This window comes from Anguilla anguilla, chromosome 9 (assembly GCF_013347855.1).
Source record: "Anguilla anguilla isolate fAngAng1 chromosome 9, fAngAng1.pri, whole genome shotgun sequence".
In the NCBI taxonomy this organism is placed as follows: Eukaryota; Metazoa; Chordata; class Actinopteri; order Anguilliformes; family Anguillidae; genus Anguilla; species Anguilla anguilla.
Window position 1 is genome coordinate 31,624,305 of NC_049209.1, and position 8,417 is coordinate 31,632,721.

At 39.1% G+C, this 8,417-nt stretch overlaps 1 non-coding gene across 1 annotated transcript; it reads right to left on the reverse strand.

Moving 5' to 3' along the window:
- Positions 1-7,084: 7,084 nt before the first annotated feature.
- On the reverse strand, positions 7,085-7,157 carry trnar-ucg. The gene has a single exon. It is a non-coding gene; the product is annotated as a tRNA-Arg (tRNA).
- Between the last annotated feature and the right edge of the window lie 1,260 nt (positions 7,158-8,417).

The window sequence follows — 8,417 nt, forward strand, 5'->3', positions numbered from 1 at the left end:
ACATTCGTATAAGCACCAGCTACAGCCACAGACTGGAAATGTATCCTTAAGATTTTACTGTGCGGAAGTGCAGGAGTGAAATAGCGTAGTTTATAGAGCTGTCAGAAAACTAAAGCTGATGCAGTTGGTTGGAACAAAAACCAGCAGGAACACCGGCCCTCCAGGATCGGAGTTGTACACCCCTGCATTATGTACACTTCTCCGGTACGTTAATAGCCAGGATCTGCTTTTCCCTCCAGAACAGCCGGAATCTGTGGATTCAACAAGGTGCTAGAAAACATCCTCAGGGATTCTGGTCCATGCTGACTCGACAGCATAATGCAGCTCCTGCAGATTTTTCAGCCAAGCATTCGTGCTGCAAACCTCCCGCTCCACCGCATCGCAAAGGTGCTCTACAGGATGGACGTCTGCAGAACGCGCAGGCCGTTGGAGTGAGATGTGCGTAAGTCACTGACCTGTTCGTGGGACCAGCCTGAGGTGATGCATGCTTATATGTTAATGTTATAATATTATGGGGGACTATGTAATAAAAAAAGCGCTGTAATTTCTACTTGGTGAACAAAAAAGGCATGAAAATGCACTTTAATCACGTGCGTGTGTGAATTGTTTGATTACAAATCAAAAATTGTGGAGAACAGAGCCAGATTGAGAAAAAATATGTCTTTCTCACAAACATTATAGAGCTCACTGTATATATATTTATGTATGTGTGTTTGTGTGTGCGTATATATATATATATATATATTTATATATAGACACTCAATGGCCACTTAGGTACACTTGCTCGTTAACGCAAATAGCCTGCTGCTCCAAACAATGCATCAAGGGGCTGCAACTCAATATATAAAGCATGTGCTGAAGGGTATCTCTGAAAGCACAATGCACTGAACCTTAAGGAGGATAGGCTACTGCAGCAGAAGACCATGTCAGAGTTTAATGTCCTACAACTATGCCTTTATTTTACACTATTTCTTTTAAAGTGTCAGTAAAACTGACAGTGCCAAAAAAGCAAGAAATTTCAAATAACAGTAGCACAGCATGCTACTTGGCCTGCCATGACAGTGCTGTCCTTCACACACTGTTTTTCAAAGTGTTACTGTGACATACAGGCCTTCTTTTGTATATGAGTAAGGAAAATACATTAAAGGTCCCTAGCTGTGATTGTTAGAGTATAATACTGAAACATGGAAAATGATGAGGTGTATGTGATGAACAATCAATACACTGGCAACCTCTATGTGTGATCCTAAAATAAATTTGTTTTGATAATTAATTGATTATTAATTACTGAATAATTAATTAATTGATAGTTGAATAGATAAAAATGTTCAACACAAATGTCTCAGTTTGCCAATGATGTAATGTCATAGAGCAAAGACCCTACAGCAGGGCTGCCCAGTCCTGGTCCTGGAGATCTACCATCCTGTATGTTTTCATTTCAACCCTAATTTGGCTCGAAAACCCTAACCCTAACTTGTAGCCAAAAGTGCCTACCATTCAGGTCTGCTCATCTCATTTCTGTTATTATTTTCAATAAACATATCAGAAACATCATAATCATACAGGTGTAAATATGTATCACTCATTTTCCCCCTCATTTTTGCCATTTTTCTCTCCTGGAAGATTTAGTGTGCTAAGAACCATGAAGGCTTTGGCTATCCTTAGTGGTTTTTCAACCCAAACAACACCGATGCTCACAAAGTAACAGCTATTACTGCAGATAACTATCTCAGTCCTGACACTCTCAGCTGGTTATTGATGGTCAGGCTTTTGTCAATACGTATCTCTTTGAGGAGTGTTTTAATGGGTACAAATTGAGGGTAATCTTGTATGCGTCAAGAAAATTAACACATTATGCTTGGCATTTGGGAAGATTAGAAATGTATCATTTATTGCCATTATCCTGTTTCAATCAGCACTGCTGATGGGAGGGTGGATTTAATCAATGCCTCTGGTTTCTAACCTTGTGCAAAAAAAGTATTTGTACTGGTTACACTTTCTTGTAATTTAAGTCACAGTTAAGAACAGTTTTGATTGAATCCTGGCCTTGGTGTACCTAGGAAACCGTGTTGAAACCTTGAGGGCCTGGTCAGCATGTTTTCAACTGAATCTCAAACAGTCTCCTCATATTTTGTCAGTGACTTTGTGAGACCTGGTTGTGTATTCATAAAGCATCTCAAAGACCTGATTGTGTATCTATAAAGCATCCCAGAAGCGCTCATCTAGGATCAGTTTTGTATTTTATCTAATAATGGACAGGGTTAGAACAGGGACCAGGGAAACTGTATCCTAGATCAGCACTCCCACTCTGTGAAACTTTATATTAAAATTGGCCCTGTAAAATGTCCACAACAAAGTGAATATGCTTTAAAATTAAACCAACTGTAGACACTCTGTAGTATAATTTATGGGTTCCAAAACAAAAAATCAAATCAACCACTGACAATCTTTTACTCATGCTTACATGTATAGACAAACATTTTAAAACACATACTACATGTGCAATATATTTTCATCATATCAGAACACTAAACCATTTTTGTGATGCAGCATTCATGAAGTAAATAAAGCTGATTAACCAGGCAATCATGAAAACTAGACCAACAGTAACCCACAAATCCCTGAAAAGCAATAAGTCTTTATTTATTCAAAAACAGCTGCATGTAACTGTCCATATTATAATATGTTGGGAAAATAACTGCCATCTATTTCTTGTCTTTGCGGGGCAGACATCATAGGACTCTTGCAAAAATTAACCTTTGCAAAAAACAGAATATATAAAATATAAAGCCAATGATTCTTCATTTTCCCACACAGAATTTAATGCTGATATGTACAGTAAGAACACATACCATAGCACACAGTAAATGGTGGACAGGGAACAGCTCATAAATCTCTGCAGAGACAGAAACGTCTCAAATGTGCAGTTGATGACAGAGGAGCCATAATCGCACGGCGAAAAGTGAAAGTGGCTTTTAGTGAATGCTAACATGTATAGACTGGAGCTAACAGCAGTCAGCTAGCTGACCTTGTAAGCACAGCAGGTTCAAATCCCAATTGCTGCCCCGCTGTAGCATATTTTAACAGGCTCTTTACTTGTATAGTTCCTGCAAATATTGTGCTCTGAGAGTGGGTAATATGTATGGAAATGCGTGTCACTCCGGATAAGGGGCACCTTCTAAAGCGAATAAACAATGTAATTATATGACAGAAAGCACTTTGCGAAATATCTGCCACATTAATGTGCCTGTCTCACACAAAAAAGAAACACAGCCCTGTCTTCTCTGGAAGAGAAGAAAGCAGCTATTAGATGTGTCTTGATACAATAAAAAAAATAAAAAAAAATAAAAAAGCAACATTTAGGAACACACTTAAGATCCCATATCCCAGCTCTTTATCATGTATGCTCCCCACGGCAGCTCGCTGACTCATTTTATTATTATTTTTTTTTGTTTTCTGGTTCTTTCTCTACCTTTATTGTTCTGCTGTTCTTGTTTGTAATAAGCAGAGAAGCCAGTCTTTCTGTACAGGTTATGGTGTCTGCCTTGTATCAGGCCCTTACTTCCTGTAAGCTGAACCAGCTTCCATTTCCAGTGGAGAAGGGGAGGGAATGTTACCTTTAGGACCACTGCGTGTGTGTGTTTGTGTGTCTGTACATATATGTGTGTATGGGAGTGGGGTTGCACTGTACACACACATGAGCATGTGTGTGTGTATGTGTGTGTGTGTCTGTGTGTTTGTGAGTGTGTGTATGTGCATGTGCATGTGCATGTGTGTGTGTGCACGTGCCGATCTGGTAAGGGGATTGTACTGTACACTACATCATAAGCCCTTGGTGCCTTTGCATAACAAGCAGCAGTAAACAACAAATAGCGATAGCAGAAAACATATGATCATAACAACCCTCAGCTGGGATCATGGAATTAAATCTATTTTAGGAGAGAATTGTTCATGTGTGTCATGCAGATGAGGTGACAGTTCTCTGTAAAAAGCACTATACAAATAAAATTGAATTGAATTGCATTTAAAACAATTAACAGGCAACGGTACCCATTTTCGTTCATCTGTCTGCTATGCTGTTCCATATTTGCCACAATTTTGCAGTCGTATATGATGACAAATTTTCAAATTGAAGATGAAAAATCACAAGAAAATGAAAATGTGTCTTTCTGAGCTGTGTTTAATCATTTCATCACACAACTGAAATGAATGGCTTTCCTGGTTGTGCACTAAATGGGGAAGGACATTCTCAAAAAGTACTGAAAGTTGGACAGAAACATTTTAGGTTTCGATATTTTCAAACGATATGTAGACAATACTAAAAAAATGAAATTACCAGTGTTATCCTTTAACTCACCTTTAAAACTGTTCCACTTTTGCCACCACTCTCAAAAGCTTGCCAAATAAATAGCCTTAAAGTTGAGTCGTCAGTAACAATGTAATATCCTCAAGGAAAGCAAAGAAAGGAAACATGTTTTGAATTACCTCTGAACACAACTCCCACTCCCACTCAACTCCCACTTCAGATAATTTCACCCCATCTTGAATGAAAAAAAGTGAATAAATCAGCTAGCTGCGTGCAGCTTGGCTAGCTGTGTGAAATGTTGTCAGATGCCTGAATGCATTTCCCCTAAAAAACTCAAATTGACTGCCAAAACTTCCAAACTTCTCCCCCATGCCTCATTTTAAAAAACACAATATGTCATTGACTCCCATACATTTTTTTGGTAAAACTTACCCTATGATTTTTTTAAAGTTCCCCTGCTATTGGGTACATCTTTCTAGTCTAGCAACCTTGGCTGTGTTCTATATTAAGCAAGCAATATGGGAGAGGGGGAAATTTGGGGAAATTTAGTGAGATTCTTAATCATAGTTTCCCTGTGGGTCATAACCATTACATAATAATAATAATAATAATAATAATAATAATAATAATAATGTGTGGGATAATAAGTGGAACATAAAGCATATCCATGACAAAGAATTTCAGCATTTCCTCTGGCTACAATAAAATACATAATAAACAGGCTACATAATAAATGCATCATTTATTATGTGAATTATTATGTCTTGTTTTGTGTCCATTGTAGATGCCAATATGGCCGTGGCAGTGTGGTTGTTGTTGTTCACTTTCATATCAGTAACCAAACAAAAATGTAGCCTTTGAGTCGGTGGTCCTCCTGGTCATAGCGGGCCTCGGGGTCTGCTGGCTTTCGTTGTTACGCAGAGCTTGAGCAGGACAGAAATTGAGCAATTAAAGCAGCTGATTACACAGTTAACTCAGGTCACCTGGTTTCTTGGGCCTGAATCGCTTGCTGATCTTAATGGCAAAACAAAAACCGACAAACTCTGTGGCTCTCCGGGGCCAGGATTGCGTATCCCAGCAGTAAAAAGGAGAATACATCCATATAAAGCCAGGCTGTCCAATTTTATCTGAAAGGGGCTGGTATGGCTGCAGATTTTTATTTTAGCCTAGCACTAAAACATCCCATTTTACTTAAAGTCTTTATTGAAGACCAAGATTAATTAACTAGTTGAATCATGAATTTATATTTTTTATTATTTTTATTTATTATATTTTTGTTAATAAATATGCCCGTGTTATGCAACTGCTCTCATTTTAAATGTGGGCATTTCGCACTGCTTCTAACAAAACCCATCATGCACCAGTACAACATTTATGTCTACGGAAGTAAATAATTGAACTGAATTTAACACCTGAGTGTTGCTTGAACAGTACACATCGCTGTCAATCATCATCTGTGCCTAATTAGTGACAATTACATTATCAACTTAGATTATTGAGGTGGTGCAAATTGGATAATTGTTTGAGAAGGGGCTTGACAAAGGTTACCGTGACCTCTTACAGGCGGAGGACTGAACCACAATGTGAGAAAACAAGGGGAGACAAACCGGTGGCCCTATGTTTTATCCAATCACCATGATAAAATGACTTAGACTAGTTTGTAATATGACACATTCACGCCAATCTGGCTGACAAATCCATCAGAAAGCCGTTATCTGTGCAAGTCGAGTTGTCGAGATTAAAACAACAGCAAGGTGGTAGAGGATTGGGTCTTCAGCACTGCTCCAACAAGCTCAGCCATGAATTAAAATCACACAGGTGAATTTAAAATATGGGGTGGGGTTTCACTGGCAGAGACCCCTGAGGGTGTAATATTTGACGTCTTCTCAGCAGAGAAAGCAGAACCCACTGTACATTTCTAACCTTCAGCGCCCAGCAATTGGTTAAAGCTCATTTTAGAACATTCCAGCATGCAGAGTCATAACCAAAGACAGATTTGTTAATTAGTTCATTTCAACTGTCATTAAATTCCATAAAATGGTTTTTAATGATCCCACAATTTATATTTGCATGCTTTTAAGGTGCAATATAGATGGGATGTTTCCTGCTTAAAGACCCAAGTGTTAATTAAGTCACACTATAAAGATGTAGGGCCCTATTTTTGGTGTCAGTGTGGTAATGTAAATGTGCCTGGGTGTGAGCGTAAATTCTAATTTCTTCCTGTGCAAGCACACATTTTTTATTACCTCTGTCCTGGTTGATAGTTTTTTTGGTGGTGATAAACCTGTTTGTGCATGATGTCAAAGTGTGTTGGGCAGTGCATTAGGAGGTGTGTCAAAATAAAAAGCTTTTAGCGCTGTACAAGTTTGGTGTCTAATAATGTCTTTGCAGTTTTAACCCACTCAACCACCTTTAACTCCAGTGCATCTTGCAATGCTAGCTCTGTTACCAATGCAGACATATGACCATTGAACATTTGGGGCAGAAAACTGATCATACAGCACTAGCCTGTTGTATTTTTCCAAACTATATTCTTCAGCAATAGTGTTGAAACACTACAGGCATTTAGCAGATACTCTTATCCAGAGCAACTTAAACAACTTTTTACATAGCATTGATTTATACAGCTGGATATATACAGAAGCAATGCAGGTTAAGTGCTCATACATTACTCAAGGGTACAATGGCAGTGCCCCACTGTGACCTTTAGGCTACAGGACCAGCTGCTTACCCATTACACTAAGAAAGAAGTTGAAAACCTAAAGGTGTCTTTCTAAGCAACCACGAAGGGACTCGAACCCTCAATCTTCTGATCCGAAGTCAGACGCCTTATCCATTAGGCCACGTGGTCCCTGTGGAAGCCTTCAATGGACAGGATTGTGCAGCTTAAGCAGTCAAGTACTGTAGACTATTAAAAAAGCTCAAGACAAAGTAGTACAGTATATAAACCACTTTTAGTAGGCCTACATGCCTTAATTTGCCACTGTTATGAGTTACTGCTAGAGTTTGACAATTGTACCTTGACTGCGAATATAGGGCCTTTTACTTACATTACATTTTTTATTTACTTAATTTATTCAAATGAAAAAAGAAGTATTTCTCTCTCTTGGCCAGCCTAAACCTTTTGGGGTCAAATGTGTATTAATGCTGCTATAAAACCAATTGGTCAAGAGTGGGACAGTAAAGATTGATTGCATCTGGACTCTGCATACTGAGCAGGAAGTGTTTATGTGAGATTGATTGATCCATAAATAAACTCCTCCACTGAAGGCTGTTCTGCTTCCTATCTTTGTAGAAAAACAGCAAGGAACAAGCTTTTGTTATGTAGTTGGTGTGTGTGTGTGTGTGTGTGTGTGTGTGTGTGTGTGTGTGTGTGTCCATTATGTGGAAAGACCAAATAAGCAAGGAACTAGAAAACATAAAGCAAAGTATTGGTGGGCTTAGGAAGGTCCTAGAGGACTGGGAGCCTTGTGTTTATTTTACTGTCACCTAGTGATGGTGTGTGAGGAAGCTGTGACTAACACGCTGGGTATGATCCAGCCAAGCAGCACTTTTGCTTTTGCGCTCGTACAAAATATGGGATGTGAATTCATGCCATGCCAGTGCAGAATGAGGAATCTCGCAGCAGGGGCGAATGCTTGCGTGAGAGCGAGAGCTTTTAAAGACGTGCACCACCGCCACCTCTGTCACAGTCACATCATCTCATTTCTGGACGGGATATAACTGAACGTGATGCTGTCGCTTCGTGTTCTTTGTTTCTGTCCAACTTCATGATATTATGAACTCTTACTATTTAACATGATAACGTAACAGAAAGAGCTTGAGTTCTAGCCAATGGGATCTGCATGGTCTATACCACATGCACACGAGCACAAATAACAAAGCAATGCAAACAAACACTAGAAAGAAGGCACTCAGTCAAGTGCAGACCTCTGCTAAGGCACAACAATCGCTTGAATGTGCACAACACATGACTTGGCATTCCAGTCATTACTTTTTGAGATATATTTGGCCTGATGGTGTCGCTAGAGGAAAGGTCATGGAGTCACTAAATCAATAGGTCTCATCCTCTTGGGAACGTGAATGCACACCACAAAATTTCATGGTAGCC